Source organism: Theropithecus gelada, chromosome 13 (genome assembly GCF_003255815.1).
Source record: "Theropithecus gelada isolate Dixy chromosome 13, Tgel_1.0, whole genome shotgun sequence".
NCBI lineage: Eukaryota > Metazoa > Chordata > Mammalia > Primates > Cercopithecidae > Theropithecus > Theropithecus gelada.
The window spans coordinates 84,990,031-85,007,414 of record NC_037681.1 but is presented as its reverse complement, the minus strand read 5'-3'; positions in this window follow the sequence as shown (position 1 = coordinate 85,007,414).

The following is a 17,384-nucleotide window of genomic DNA, read 5'->3' as shown; positions in this document are numbered from 1 at the left end:
GGGGAGGGATTTGAGTGGATCTGGCCGGGGCACTGACAGAGTGTGTGGAGGTGAAGGGCAGCTAGAGTGTCTCCCTTGGAAATCAGCCGGCATGGGCTAGGGCTGGCAGCAGATGACGAAGGGCTCTGACACTGGCAGGGAGGATCTGCCAGAGTAGGGAGATTGGGTACAGTTTTGAGATTATTATGGGCATCCCCTATAAGACTTCTCAATATCAAGCTTTAAGGGGAACCAACAGATTTGCATGGCAGAGTTCAAGGTGTTCTTTTCCAGAGTCATCACATTTCTCCATCTCACTCTGTTCCTTCGCCTTCCTCTTATCACCAGCCTTTTTCATTCTACGGAATTCCTGTGTCACCTGCTGTTTGGACCACTCTCTGGCTGCTCACTGTGCCTTGACGTCCTCACAGGGTTAGTTCCTGATGGTCGTTACACACGCAGCTGTGGAGGTGAACTTGGATTTGATGCTCAGCTCAACCACTTACTGTGTATCTTGAGCAAGTTACTTAACTTCGGTGAGCCTCACTTTGCTCTGTAAAATATCATAATAGGAGCACCTACTTCACATGGAGTGTGAGAATTAAAATAGATAATTCACGTTAAGTGCATAGCAAGGGATCCAGCATGGTTTGCGCTCAATGAATGTCAGCTATTGTTTCCAAATGATTGTCATTATTCTTGTGTGCAAACAAGGTTTCCACACATATTTTGGTTCTGTCTGAGGGCAGGCACCAGATACAGTACCATATGCACTTAGGTACATGTTCATATGTGCATGGGGTTTACACATGGAAAAATCTGGGCAAGGAGAGAAGCCCATAGGTTCAGGACCCCTCAATCAGTGTAACAGCAAAGCCTAGGATATCCACGCTCCTCACACTGGAGCTACCGCTCAGATATCAGAGCACAGCATCCATAGAGACAAGTGCCCCCTGGTGCCACCTGCCTTTTTACTATGCCAGCACCAAAAGCCTGACAAGGGAGGCTCCCCTGCCTGAGGGAGAAATGTTCTCCAGGAGGAAATACAAGGCTATGCGGGAGAAGGCAGTGGAAAGGAGGCTGGAGATCATGCCATCAGGGCGGGCAGGAAGCAAGGCTCCCACGTGTTCTGCTCTGCCTGGGACAGCTGTGAGCCGAGTCCCAGGCTAGTCAGAGAACAAGCAGATTCGACTCTGCGTTTCCAGGCCAGCCCACGCTGACTTGGACGTTACTCAGTCCCGGGCGTGGTCACTCTAGCTCTCTCTGAGTCTGCCTTATTAGAGCCTTAGCAGTCCCCAGACTGGCTTCCTGGTTTAAAGCCCATGCTTGTCACTCTTTCCACTGCCACAGAGAATGGGGCTGAGTGTGCACGGTGCTGGCTACCTGCTCCATAGGCTGCTGCCTCTGCCAAAGGGAAGATAAGGCTTCCCTTCATCCACAGCTGCTGCCCAGTGAGGCATACACAGGTAGGGGTGGCGCCCAGCCTCAGAGAGTGCTTTCAGAGTGCCAGGGAAAAGGAGGAGGCAACACCACATGCATCTTGCTGCAAATAAACAGAATCCACCCTGGAGAAAGGGATGAAACGGGGTTGTGTGAGTAGTCCAAGGTGGGCAGGAAGTGGGCGTGCTGGTGGCAGGTGGCTGAGCTCTCTGAGGGCATTCTGGCCATTTTGCATAAGCATCACAAAACCTAGGAAACGTATGGTCAGTCAACCAGGAAAAGCCAAGAAAAAATGACACAAGCTGCTTGTCAGATGTGACACATGTGCTCAGTGTGAGGAGCCCGGCCAGTGACACGCACACTCTTATATGCACACACACACTCAGGCATACGCACGTGCATGTGGCATCAATGTCCATGTTGGAAGATGAAGGATGGCCACTAATAATACTCCCCTTTACCTTCCAAGTTTTCAGAAAACCAAATAATCTGTAGTCTTGTTCTACATGCACAGGCTAGTCTAACCTAGACAACCCCATTCCAGGTCTTCGTGGCAGAAGGATGTTAGAACTCACCTTCTCAAGGCCTTCTAGGAACAGCGGGAAGTGAAAACAGTGGGGAAGACAGCGGGAGGTACATGGGTCAAACCTTTTGTGGTCATGGACAACTTTAAGAATCTGATTAAAATTGAGGGGTTCTCTCTCTTTAGAGAAATGTGCATAGAGTATATTGGTACAATACGGACGTGATTCCAGGGGGTCATGGATCTCCCTCCCCAAGAGCCATGTATGAGTCCCTGGTTAACACACCCCATTGTGAAGGATTCCAAATAGGAACTGAGCTAAACAAAGGCAAAGCACCAACGATGCTGGCATCTCCAGCCACCACTCCCAGAGTCCCCAGCTAAGTGATGTCATCCTGAGGCTCAGAGAGTGACAGATGACAATGTCAAACCAGTGACACATCTCAAAGAGAAACCATCCATAACGCTTTCTCAGAACCACCCATTAGGTTCCAGACTTTCCAGTGTTCAGGGTACCACATTCCTAGGCCAGTGAGAGAGCAGGTGTGGAATGGCTGGATGGAACACCTTGTGGTGACAGTCCCCCGCCATCACAAATAGGAAACCAGCCTATTGTGGGGAGTTTCCCTGCCCTGTTGGAGGAGGCAGCAGCAGAACAATGGGAATGTGGAGAAGAATCCCACATGGAGGGCCCTGCACGGGAACCTTGGAGACAAGTTCAGAATGGACTGTGAGGCAGAGTGCACACTGACATGCCACTGCAGGTACAGTCTCGGAAGGTGAACTCAAGGGCATGGGGATTGGGGCAACTGTCTACTTCACCTTGCTTCATGTTCATCCATTCACTGAGCTATCATTTGTTGAGCTCCCACGATGTACCAGACACTGGAGAAACAGACACAATGACACGGCCCCAGTCCTCAAAGAACTCACAGTCTATCAGGGGAAACACAGCCCTACACTGCACATGATGAGGCAGTGCCATCTGATGGGTGCAAGCCCAAGCTTCTCTCTGAAGCTGAAATTATACTGCTGGAAATCAGCATGTGTTGGAGAAAAAAACCTTGGGCAGTTGGTGCCAGCATAGTCTGGAGTAGGACTCTCAATCTTGGCTGTGTATTAGAATCACCTGGGAGGTTTTGTTAAACTATCAATGACCAGACCACGCCCCAGACAAAGTAAATCAGAGTTTCTGGGTAAGATCTCAGTCATCAACAGTTTTTAAAGCCCTCCAGGTGATTCCAACGTGTAGCACAATTGAGAATCTCTGGCCAGAGCTTCACATTCCCCGCTTATGTGTACTCTTATCCCAGTGTCCCCTGAATGGAAGCATTCATGATTGAGGAGTTCAGGATCTTAGGGAACAGCCAGGATGGAGTTGGACTCATGAGTAAATTGACTTAAGCAAAAAGAGCTTTCAAACATTGTTTTATGTTCATGTAACTCAGGGACCAGCCCGCTACTGACATCTTCAATTTCTCCAGGCTTTGATTGACGCCACGAACACAGAGAGGGATCACGGTTTGCCTTGCTTACATCTAAGGCCCAGAATCAACTCTTCTGGATTGATTGAATGATGGTTAAACATCTCTTTCCTTCAGGGGGGAACTTTCTTTCCACCCCTAACTGAAAGGGTATAACCTGGTCCCATAGTTCCAGCAGAACAGTCATCATAGTTTAGACAGCATTTCCCAGCATTCCAGGAAATATATGGGATGTGGACTTTTGTTGGTGTTGAGGTACAGGGGGCAGTGATTCAAAATATCACAGAACCAGTAGGAAAAGAGAGTTCAGTAGGAATTAGCTCAGGGAAAATGACACACAGCTGCCTGTCAGGATACTGTGCACATAGTGGGAATAGAACTCCAGGTGCCTCCCCGCCCCCACACACACACATGATTTTATCAGCAGGCAGCATCATCCAGAACAAAGGCAGCGAGAATAAATTCCTTTAATTTCCAAATGCTCAGAAATGCCTATTGGCCCTTGGTTTGGATGGGTTAAACTAGGAGATTCAGGAGACATTGAATTGGGAGAAGCCACATAGACAGAGTTATATGAGCCAGTCTTGTGCTGGAGAGGTCTGGGTTGGTTAGTGACATTTGGGACTCAACAGCATAAAGAGGACATTTCAATCCCCAGACAAGGATGAGCTGCCTCAGGTAGAAGAGACTAAGGAGGGCAGAGGCTGGAACCAAATCCTGGGCTGCCCAGGCTATTAAAAGTTGGGTGGAGGAGAGTGGGCAGACATGGTGGTGAAGGAAAAGGGACACCTGGAGAGGGGCTGGCCCAGGAGGCAAGCAGGGGTCCACGAGGAGGGAGTGGGCAGGGGAAAAAGACTAGGACAAAAACATGACCACTGGATTTGGCAACAGGCCAGTCACTGGGGCCTTGAACAGGGCCATTTCAGTGGTGTGGTGAAGGCAGAGGCTACGGCAGTGAACAGGGGACTCATTCTAGAAGTATTGAGTGTGGTGGGAGCAGAGGAGTGTAGCTGCAGCTGGGGCACATGTGAAAAGGGGAATTTTTAGTGTATATTTTTATGCAGATGGGAATAATTCCAAGGCCAGGGAGAGGGAACAAGGCAGTAGAAAGGAGAAAAAGGGGGTATCCCAAGGAGTTAAGTCCCTGGGAAGATGGGGAATCTTTCCAGAAAAGGGAGGATCTGGCTTTGATGAAGCAGTTATTTCGTTACAGTTCATGTGCTGAAGGACAGAAGTAAAGGTTATTCTTTTTTTTTTTTTTTTTCTTTTGAGATGGAGTCTCGCACTGTCATCTGGGCTGGAGTGCAGTGGCATGATCTTGGCTCACTGCAACCTCCACCTTCCAGGTTCAAGCGATTCTCCTGCCTCAACCTCCCAAGTAGCTAGGATTACAGGCATCCACCACCATGCCCGGCTAATCTTTTTTTGTATTTTTTAGTAGAGATGGGGTTTCACTATGTTGGCCAGGCTGGTCTTGAATGCCTGACCTCATCATTCACCCGCCTCAGCCTTCCAAAGTGCTGGGATTACAGGCGTGAGCCACCACGCCCGGCCAGAAGTAAAGGTTATTCTACTTAGCTGGGAGGGAGAATACTTCTTGTTCTTTTTCCCCAGGTGGTTTGTGCTTGGGAGGTGCTGGAGAAGTCTCCAACAGCAAGATTCCTGGCAGTGGAACATAGGCAACTTATACTCCCCTGCCCTAAGCTAATCAGAATTTCAAAAGGCATATTTAGATGTACTGTGTCATATCTGAAACAGTTATTGGTGAAGTGTGGGTGGTTTACCACTATCTAGGTCACATTTATTAAAATATAGAAATCTGAGTGCTCTTTAATCCATAAGATGAAAGAAAATATTACCAGACAGCAACAAGAGTACAAAGGAATGTTTTGTCAGTGTGGCCTCAAAAACAGAGTTTTAGAAAAAGTACAGCAAGAGTCCCAAACAGCATGAAGAAACCAAAATAACACCCCTCTGCTCTGTTTCTGTCTAACTCATGAAGTAGCGATCTAGTCTTTACCCCACGAACAGAAGGAGGAGCCAGTCATCCTCGAGAAAGCGAGCAAGAAAGCGAGCGATTATGACTTGTGAAAATTTCTTACAAAGAGTGTTGCAGGGACATAGTTACTGGATTATATTTCTGGAAATGAACTACTAGTGGTGAAATCAGTCTTCCAGAGAAAATTTTATTTGGATTTTTATAACCTTGTATTTCTTCTCAAAAATTGAGGAGGAGATATCCAAGGAAACAGGAAAAAATATACAGAGAAGGACATCGTTTTAGTTGATTCTTGAGTGCCCACAAGTGAAGTAGGGGCAAATATGCATTAATCAAATGAAAGAGGGGAGAGACTTTCATGAGTGTGAGGAAAATGAGGAAAGCGTTCGGCATCTTGCCTTTCTGGAAAGCGCTCGGCATCTTACCTTTCTAGTACCCTCAGTACCGAGTCCAACCTGCACCACACCTTTCCTCCATGTGCATTTCCTTCAACATCTACACATTTGATCACAGGCTGTCTTTCCAGAGCTCTTGAGACACTTCCTGTTCTCTGAACTTTGGCTCCCACCCTTTCCCTCTCCTCCGTAAATTCTCTCCCTTAGTCCCCATGACAATCATCACTTTCCTGAACACATTAATTAATGCTACTTGACCCGAACAGAAAAACATATCCACTCTAGGTTAGGTAAGCAATGACATGGTGCTCTAGGGTGGGCCCACAAGCTCTGTTTGGTTTGTCTTTGCCTAATCATTTCTACATCCTCCTAAATTCAAATCAGACAGATGGCCCAGAAAGTGCAATGGGCAAGTGGTCTGCTTCCCTTGGCCATTATCTCCAGGACATGCTGTGGCACCAGGAAGTTCACACACCATGAGAGCTTTCAGTGACATCTGCAGGGCCCTGTGGAGGGTGGGAATACATGGAGAAGTCTGGGAAGCGCCCTTGGCTGAGGCCAGAAGGAGTTGGGAGCTTGCCTGCAAGCCCAAGAAGGTGACTCACTGGGAAACAACCTTATAGATGAGTGATGAGTAGGGATGTGGCCAGGAGCAGCATGAGGAAAAGACGCCTTTGACACATTCTAAAGCTAAGGTGGCAGGGTGGTTCAGCATTTCTCTCCAGCTTGCCTTGGGCTCTCTCCCAGTCCAGCTTTTGCTCCTGCTCCAGCTCTGGGCCCCGTGGGACCAGCCCTTGGAAGGGAGCTCCTCCCTCCCACTCTCCGCTGATCTCAACCATAACCAAGACAGTGAAGGAAATCAACTGCTATCTTGTTGTACGTGGTGACCACAAAAACAAAGAGTTGTGCTTGTGGTTGGGAATATCATCTCAGTTGTGAGGATGCGTGTAATCCCGAGTATGCAGAAGTTTGCTTGCGGTTGAAGGTGGGACAGATTACAGACTTCGTCATGTGTTTCTAGGAAACACTGATACCCTTTCCTTGGGGATTATTATTAGACTAAGGATGCCACAGGGGGAAATCCTCAACCACACTGACGGCCTCAGATCCATGCCCCCTTAGCTTGGCTCTGGGGTATCCAGCTGCACCCACACTGGACACTCTGCCAGTCTGCAAGATTGCGGGGCTGCCTCTGCCTGTGCACACTGTGGTCCCCAAGTATGACCACCCTGCTCAGTGCTCGGTACCAGCTAGTCTCTTCCAGAAAAAGGTGGATGGGTTCCAATCTAACTTATAAAACCTATTTCAATACTATTTTTAAAGATGTTCCATTACCAAGAAACTACTAAAAGTTATTACCTATTTGCAGGGTGGTGGGCATAAGGCTGGGAGAAAGAGTTCTCAATATTGACCTTTTTTGTAATATTTGTTTATTAAGATTTTAATCTTTGTGGGTACTTAGTATTTATATTTATGAGGTACATGAGATGTTTTGATACAGATGTGCGATGCATAATACTCACATCATGTAAAATGGGGTATCCATCACCTCATGCATTTATCCTTTGTGTTACAAACAATCCAGTTATACTCTTTCATTTATTTTAAAATGTACAATTAAATTATTATTGACTGTCATCACCCTGTTGTGCTATCAAATAGTAGGTCTCATTCATTCTTTCTATTTTTTTTGTACCCAATCACTAGCTCCATCTTTTTCTTACTATTACCAGTGAGTTTCGTACGTTCAGATGATTTCTTATTGGTCATTAATGTCATTTTCTTTCTGATTGAAGTACTCTCTGTAGCATTTCTTATAGGACAGATCTGGTGTTGATGGAATCCATTAGCTTTTGTTTGTCTGAGGAAGTCTTTAATTCTCCTTTATATTTGAAGGATATTTTCACTAGATATACTATTCTAGGGTAAAAGTTCTTTCCCTTCAGCACTTCAAATGTGTCATGCCACTCTCTCCTCAGTAAGTTTTCCACTGAAAAGTCTGATGTCAGATGTATTGCAGCTCCATTTTATGTTATTTATTTATTTTTTCTTGCTGCTTTTAGGATTCTTCCTTTATCCTTACCCTTTGGGAGTTTGATTATTAAAAATGTCTTGAGGTAGTCTTCTTTGGATTAAATCTGCTTGATGTTCCATAACCTTCTTGTGCTTAGATATTGGTGTCTTTCTCTAGGTTTGGGAATTTCTCCATTATTATCCCTTTGAATAAATTTTCTGCCCCCATCTCTTTCTCTACCTCTTCTTTGAGGCCAATAACTCTTACATTTGCCCCTTTGAGGCTATTTTCCAGATCCTGTAAGCGTGCTTTATTATTTTTTGTTCTTTTTTTCTTTTGTCTCCTCTGACAGTGTATTTTCAAATAGCCTGTCTTCAAGCTCATCAATTCTTTCTTCTACTTGATCAATTCTGCTATTAAAAGACTCTGATGTATTCTTCAATATGCCAATTGCACTTTTCAGTTCCAGAATTTCGGCTTATTCTTTTTAATTACTTCAATTTCTTTGTGAAATTTATCTGATAGAATTCTGAATTCCTTCTCTGTGTTATCTTGAATTTTTTTGTTTTCTCAACACAGCTATTTTGAAGTATCTATCTGAAAGGTCACACATCTCTGTGTCTCCAGGATTGGTCTCTGGTGCCTTATTTAGTTCCTTTGGTGAGAAGTCATGTTTTCCTAAATGGTGTTGATGCTTTTCGATGTTCTTTGGTGTCTGGGCATTGAAGAGTTAGGTATTTATTGTAGTCTTCACTGTCCTGTATGGGCTTGTTTGTACCCATCCTTCTAAGGAGGGGTTCCAGATATTTGAAAGGACTTGGTTGTTGTGATCTAAGCTGTATCTGCTTTAGGGGACACCCCAAGCCCAGCAATGCTGTGGTTCTTACAGACGCTTAGAAGTACTGCCTTGATAGTCTTGAACAAGATCTGGAAGAATTCTCTGGATTACCAGGAAGAGACTCATTCTTTTCCCTTACTTTCTCCCAAACAAACAGAGTCTCTCTTTCTGTTCTGAGCCACCTGCAGCTGCAGGTGGAGTGACACAATCACTCCTGTGGCCACCACCACTGACTGCACTGAGTCAGACCTGAAGCCAACACAGTACTGATCTCACCCAAGGCCTACTGTAACTACTTCCTGGTTACGGCCTATGTTTGCTAAAGGCCCTGGGACTCTGCAATCAGCAGGTAGAAAAGCCAGCCAGGCCTGTGTCCTTCCCTTCAGGGTGGTGAGTTCTAGCCCCCAGGTATATTCAGAGGTGCTGTCCAGAAGCCAGGGACTAGAGTCAAAAACCTTAGGCATCTACCTGGTGTTCTATTATACTGTGGCTGAGCTGGCCCTCAAACCCCCAAAACCAAGTCCTTCTCACTCTTCCCTCCCCTTTCCAAGGCAGAGGAGCCTCACCGCATGGCCACTACAGGCACATGAGGAGTGCTGCCAGACTACCACCAACGTCTCCTTAAGGCCCAAGCGCTCTTTCAGTCGGCTTGTGGTGAATGCTGTCTGGCTTGGGACTCACCCTTCAAAGCAGGGGCTCCTCTCAGGAACAGGGCAGGTCCAGAAATGCCATCCAAGAGCCAAGTTCTAGAATCGGAGACCCCAAGAGCCCGCTTGGTGCTCTACCCACCTGTGGCAGTGTTGGTATCTAAGGTGCAAGGCAAAGTCCCCTATACTTTTCTCTCTGCTTTTCTCAGGCGGAAGGAGTCTCACCCTGTAGCCACCACAGCTGGGAATGTGCTGAGTCTCACCTGAAGCCAACAAGTCTGAGTCTTACCCAAGGCCCTCCCTGTAGTACCTCTGTATCGCTGCTGGCTTCTCAGAGCCCAAGGGCTCTTCAGTTAGCAGGTAGTGAATCCTGCTAGAACTGGGTCCTTTGCTTCAAGGCAGTGACTTCCCTTCTGGCTCAGGGTGTGTCTAGAAATGTCATCCAGGAGCTAGGATCTGGAAGGAAGGCCTCATAACTCTGACTGCTGCCCTATCCTGCTGTGGCTGAGCTTGCTACGCCAAGATGCAAGACAAAGTCCTTTCCACTCTTTCCTTTCCTCTCCTTAAGCAGAGGGAAGGGGTCCCCTTTAGAGCTGCGAACTGTGCAGCCTGGGCTTAGGGGAGGGGTGACACAGACACTCCCTTAGCTGCCCCAGCTGGTGTCTCAATAGGTTGCATGCTCCCCCAGTCTGATGTGTCTGGTCCATGTTCAGCACTAGAACTCACCTAGGAATTGGAGTCCTTGTGGCCTAGACTGCCTTTCAAGTTTATGTAGGACCCCAGAGCACTTTAGTCAATAGTGGCAAGGCTTGAGATAACTCAAGTTCAGACCACTAGGATTGGCAATTCCCTTCTGGCTAGGGCTGATTTAAATGTTCCTTCCATGGGTGGGTGTCAAGAAAGTTTGGTCCAGTTTGTTTTCTGTTGTAATAAGGCAGCACTGAGTTCAGTGCCTCACAAATGCTGCAACCTCCCTCTCCCCAGCTCACAGAGACACACTCCACACCAAGCCACTGCTGCCAGGTGATGGTGGAGGGGTGGCATCAGCGATCAAGACTTTTTCCTACCTCTTCAGTGCCTCTTTCAACAACGTGAAATTAAAACCACATACTGTGAGTGCTTGCCTGATTTTTCGTTCTTACGAAGGTGTAGATAGTTGTAAAATTGGTTTCCTTGCAGGGAGGAAAATCAGTGGAGCCTTCTATTCTGCCATCTTGCTCTGCCCTAAGTCCCTCAATGTTTACCTTTTTATATTATCTTGCATTTTAAACCATGTGAGCCTATCTATATTTAACTTTTAAAACTGTATTATCTCAGAAATTTTCTTCTAGCCAAGAAATTCTAAAAAAAGTTTAAGTTGCTTGGTGAACAGTACAGTATTCATAGTCATAGGTTCTGTGTCAGAAATGTTGCATGTGCCCTTGGCTTCTGACTCAAGGTGACCTCTCCCTGAAGGCCAGGGACTCTGATTTGTCAGGCAGCAACAGGAGGATAATGTTGTCCCCAGTCTCCAGTAATCTCATGGCCTCTGAGGAAGGTATGAAATGGGTGAAATGGTTCCCTGCATCCCCATTCCTGAGGAGGACTCCAGACAGGCAGAGGGAAGGAGAAATAAGCAAGAACCACCAGTACCTTTGAGGCAGACTCACCCATTTCCCACTGGAGACCATCTGCTGGGACTTATTTACCACTAAAGAACTGGAGAACCATGTTGTAGCTCAAGGGGAAAAGCAACCTATGCACTCCCATATGCATTTTTTTTGAGACAAGGGGTTTCACTCTGTTGCCCAACCTGGAGTGTAGTGATGCAATCTCAGCTCACTGCAACCTCTACCTCCTGGGCTCAAGCGATCCCCTTACCTCAGCCTCCTGAGTAGCTGGGACTACAGGTGTACACCACCATGCCCGGCTAATTTTTTTTATTTTTTGTAGAGATGGGGTTTCACCATATCACCCAGGCTAGTCTTAAGCTCCTGGACTCATGCAATCCACCTACTTTGGCCTCACAAAGTGCTGGGGTTAGAGGCGTGCACCACCATGCCTAGCTCTGTATTCATTTTTTTAGTAATCAAGTTTTTCCAGAATATTAAATTTGCTGAAAAAAATGAAAAATTGAAAAGTAGGTATACTAAAACCACAAATTATTATAGGCTTAAATATTTATTTGATTTATATAAAAATTGAATTTATTATAATTTCAGTTGGGCTTAAGTTTATGAAAAATTATTTAAGATTGTCATATGTCAAGAAAATCATCAAACATGGCCATTCTGTCAACTGAAGTGGAGATAAGCAAAGAAGTAGCTTTGGAAAACATAATGGATGAGTTTCCTTCCACTAAAGCCAAGGGGCACATTTTTCCTTTTGCCTCAGGCTCCAGTATGGCTCAGCCCAGCCCTGGTCTTTATTTTAAATTTTGATATTTTGTTCATCAGATTTTTTTACATTAATTTTGATTTTTTTTAAATATGGCATTAAAATATTGTTTATCTCAATTACTGAGTTTTTGGTGTTTCCTTCATTTTGCACTTGTTTGCCACAGTGAACCACAGCCAATCCTTGCCCAGTGGATTGCTTCCTGGATCTCTGTTGTCAAACTTATATCCTCATTCAAATCCTCCCCAGCAGTCCCCTTAATGCCCATGACTGAGGAGCTGTTTCCCTCAGAGAACTTGTCTCTGCATTACATCCTCATCATTCAAAGCTCTAATCCCTGAAACAAACTTCAGTAATTCTGCTTTGCACCTGTAAAGCTATTCAGAGAATCACCAGCAGTTTGTCCTTCAGCCTTGGCTGGAGGGAGTATACAAATGTAATTCTCTTAATCTCTTGCAAGGCCTTTAATCATTCCTAATGCACGCTGTCTGATTGGGCCTGCTAATGAAGCCGTTCCCTGACAATGGGGATCAAAGGAAGAAAGAGTGACACGGAGAGTGACACTGACAATGCACAAACAACTTAGACCCAACTCCCCCAAGCCCCTTCTAGTCTGCCCCCATTGCCCCTGCAGAGGCCACTCTAGCAGAAAGCGCACTAGAGTGGCTCCTTTCCTTTTCCCCAGTTGACATCCTCCCCCGCCAACCAGATGTTTTACAGCTGGAAAGGGGCATGGGCGGTTGTTTCCTTTGTAAAGAGTTGTAGTATGAATATAATTTTCCACACACTGACTCATGTGACTGTCACTCCATCCCTGGACTCCAGCACACAGTTCCAACTCCTTTGCTGGCTTGGGGGTTGGGATGGAAACGCGACTTTGATCCTGTAATTTAAGTTACTCTGTGCCTCAGTTATTCACTCCTGTAGGCAGGCAATAGACTCTGAGTGCTCTCACAGCCCCTTCCAACCACAGGACTCTGCTGGTCTAGTATGAGAATCATCTGGACAGAGCTGCAGTGTGACACACTGCTTCTGGGTGTGCAGAATCAAAGGAAAATGCTTATGGGCACTCCAGCTGACCTAACCACCTCTGACTGTCATTTTAGTGTCATTCAACTTTATTAGGGCTATTTCTCTGAGCATTTCTTTCCATTAAATGTTTCTGCTTATTTTGGTCAGTCTGTCCATTTTCCATCTCGACTAGGTTCCACTTATGCGAAGGCAGAGAAGCCTCATTCCTCCAGGTCCCTGCCACAATGGCCCAGCATGTGGAGTGTGACAGGTGAGAGTGTGGGCTCTGCAACCAGGTGGACCTGGTTGAATCTCAGTCCCACTATTTGCTAGCTGGATGGGTAGCTGGGCAGATTACCTAAGCAGTCTGTTGGCCCCAGATTCCTCTTGTGTAAAATGGGATGCTGATATGTGACTCAGAATATTGTGAGAATTACAGATCAGGTGCAGAGCTTGGTGTTAAGCACTGAGTAAAGAGTCAAAAGATATTAGCTGTGGAGTGCATAAATGAACCTTTGCATGATAAAAAAATCACCATACTGGAAATACATGAGTGCATTCTTGTTCATGAATTCTAACAATACAGAAGTATATCAAGAAAAAATGAAAGAATCCTTTCATTGACTGCCCCTCTTCATCTTCCTCACTTCCTCAACAATAATAATAGTTCTTTATTTCTCTCTCCTATTTTGAAGAGAAAAGTTAATTATCTGATATGTGAATGTATTCTTACTGTAAATATCTAAGTGATTGGAAGCATACCACCCCCCAAACTGGAGAACGTTCCCTTCAGCACCCCTTTCACTCTTAGTGCTGCCTCTGGAGGTAAGTACTCCAGAGAATCTAGGTAGAGACTTCTTATCTCTACTCTTCATTTACACACACACACACGCACACACACATAATGTACACACACATATTTATACATCTTTAAAAAATATACCTATAGCTTTTTCACACGATGGCGCCAAAAGCGAAGAAGGAAGCTCCTGCCACTCCTAAAGCCAACGCCAAAGCGAATGCTTTAAAGGCCAAGAAGCCAGTGTTGAAAGGTGTCCACAGCCACACACAAAATCCACACATCACCCACCTTCTGGAGACCCAAGACCCTGTGACTCTGGAGGCAGCCCAAATATCCTCAGAAGAGTGCCCCCAGGAGAAACAAGCTTGACCACTATGCTATCATCAAGTGTCCGCTGCCCACTGAGTCTGCCATGAAGACAGAAGACAACAACACTCTTGTGTTCATTGTGGATGTTAAAGCCAACAAGTACCAGATCAGGCTGTGAAGAAGCTCTAGGACATTGATGTGGCCAAGGTCAACACCCTGATTCGGCCTGATGGAGAGAAGAAGGCATATGTTCCACTGGCTCCTGATTACAATGCTTTGGATGTTGCCAACAAAACTGGGATCATCTAAACTGAGTCCAGCCGGCTAATTCTAAATATATGTATAACTTTTCACATATATATATACACACACATACACACCTTTAAAAACATCTTTTAATATTGCAGAATGAAACTACATTTGCTATTCTGGAACTGCTTTTTCTCACTTAGCCGTACAATTCAGACATCTTTCCATGCCAGTACACATATATTCATCACAATTTTTAAATGGCAATCTAATATTTTATAATGAGATATGTACAACAGTTCCCCCAATCCATGAGCTTTAGTTTCCAGAGCTTTAGTTACCCATGGTCAACTGCAGTTTGGTTACCCATGGTCAAACTGCAGTTAAATGGAAAATTCCAGAAAAAACTCATAAGTTTTAAATTGTGCATCCTACTTAGTAGCATGATCAAATTGTGTGCCATTCCACTCTGTCCAACCTGTTATGTGGATCATCCTTTTGTCTAGCATATCCATGCTGTCTACACCATCTGCCCATTAGTCACTTAGTAGCCATCTCTGTTATTGGATCAAAAAAACATAGCATGTATAGAGTTCAGGACTATCCTCAGTTTCAGGCATCCACTGGAGGACTTGGAACATATCCTCCATGGATAAAGGGGTACGCTCCAATAACTCCTACTGGTAGACATTTAGATTTTTCTCACAGTTTTTCATTATTATATAAATAAATAAATACCGTTAAGCTCTACAGGCTGAGGACAAAGCCATTCATGTTGGCAGCTGCCCCCATGCAACCTGGAGGCAATCCCTCTCCTATATTGTAGAGAAGCACTTTCTGGGTCTGAGCAAGGACTCTTTTGAGATTAGAGGTCACATAGATCCTTGCACCAGCATGTCTAAAGCCATGCTCATGGCTGCCATCAAGGTCCAGTTCTTCGAAGGCCATATGGAAGGGGTGGGACTCAGGCAATCTAAATCCTTCACAGTCAGACAATAGAAAAAGGAAAGATGTCTACAGGAGACTGGCTTGCAGTTTACCTTGAAAGACTGGCCAAGAAATTGTAAGTGATATATACAACTGTACTTCTCAGGTATTTGAAGATTGGAAATATGAACAAATGCAGATTTTAGGCATGAGTCATTGTCCAGTGCACACATTAGAAAAAACACACAAAAAACCATCACTTGACTAAAATACTGAATGACAGCAGGTGGTAGAGTTGTTGGATGATATGTCTGCACATTGTAGGCCCTCCGTGAAAATCTGCTGAATGAATGAATGCATTTGTCTGATGTAGAGCCAACTCCAGCTTATTCCACCTTGATTTTCTTTACAAGTTTACCTCATCATTCTACCAGAATCAGAGAAGTGATAAGGAAATGTCTCACATCCATTCTAGCCTGAGACTCTTCCTCTTCCTCAATGCATGCCTGGGTCAGTATCATTAAAGGACACTGTCATTCCATATGTTCCCAAGTTGGAATGAGTAGCCTCAATTGTGTTAATTTGAATATGGCTTCAATATCGCTTTGAGAATGTTTCTATATTCGTGTACCATCAAGCTTATAGATGTCACTGAGACAAGGGTTATCTTATATCATTAAATATGTACAGATTCACATTATATGTTCAGTCCTACACTGTGACAGACACATATGGAGTCTGCCCAATAGAAACTCATCATCTTGTTGGGAAGAAACTTTCTTCACATCTGAAATTACTAGTGAGTTAGGTAATGTACAATATGTACTGTATCAATCAAGGTTCCAGTCAGGCAAACATGAATCATGGTAGATGTTTTAAATAGAGTGTTTCATACAGGAAATTAGTTACAAAAGTGTTAAAAGGGCTGAAAGAACAAAAATGTAAAGTAAGGTAACCAGAGAATAATAATGACGGGAAAATGGTAGTTGGGAAAGGTGGTGTTGGAGTTCAAGTGTACATGCTGTTGCTTTGTTTGAGGTGCTGTTACAACTGCTGACAGTGCTGGAACCACTGAAGAGGGACCACCCAGGCTAGAGCTGTGACCACTGAGCAGAGGCTGCTTTGGCTGAAGCTGGGGTCATCAAGGGGTTTCAGAAATGTTCAGAGGTGCCCCCAAAGCAGAGACGGGGAAAGAGAACAGTGGCTTCTCTTCCTTTTCCATTTCTCTACCAGAGCCTCTTACTGGAAGCCAGGGAGCCTGGGAAATGTAGTTTTCAGCCTCACAGCCCAGAGTCAGAGGGATGAGTGTGGGGCTGACAGACAACAGGCTAAAAATCAACCCAGATATTAAATGTTGTGATACAGGTGATTGAACAAGACAATGTATAATAAGGGAGTGAGCTTAAAACACAGTTGGTATAAACAAAGCTGTAGAAGAGAGACTACAAGGTGCACTGAAGATAGCAAGAAGTTTCCACAACTCTATCAGTGGGAATGTTCTGGATATGAGTGAAGGAACCAACCTCAAACATGCTACAGCTACAAAAGAGGACTTTACTGGGTTGCATGATTGTGGAATACAGGGTATTCACTGGCTCCAGGGATGGCAGGATCCAGGTCTTGAATGATGCTGCTAGGTTCTATCTCCTCAGTTTATTGACTTTGCATGCCTCGACTTCATGCTTCCAACAGACGAGATGGTTATCCTGACTCCCATCTTCCCAGCAGGTTGACCTCATGAGGAAAAGTCATCCTGTTACATCTGGCAGGTCACATCCCTGACCCAATCTCAATAGCCAAGAGGAATGCCACTGTGCCTCACTCCACCACATGGAATAGAGCAGGAAAAGTCCCTCACCGGAACAGTGGGCAGCTGTTAACATGTGAAGGAAGATGGGCAAGTGAGCTGAGCGAGGAAAAGCTATGGCCTCCGTGGTCTTCCATATGCACTACAACAGGACATGGGCTGGCTGTGCCCTCGAGAAACTGCTATTTTGTCTGAAACCTGAAGAAGATATAGGATCATTCTTTTTATTTTGTTTTAAATAGGGTCTCCCTCTGTCACCCAAGTTGGAGTGCAATGGTGCGATCTTGGCTTACTGCAACCTTTGCCTCCAGAGTTCAAGTGATTCTCCTGCCTCAGCCTCCCAAGTAGCTAGGACTCTAGGCATCTGCCACCACACCTGGCTAAGTTTTTAATTTTTGTATTTTTTTTTTTAAGTAGAGGTGAGGGTTTCACCATGTTGGCCAGGCTGGTCTCGAACTCCTGACCTCAAATGATCCACCCACCTTAGCCTCCCAAAGTGCTGGGATTACAGGCATGAGCCACCACGCCCAACCAGATCATTCTTAAACCACAAATAAGCCAGTGTAAATTGATTTCCTCTGAGC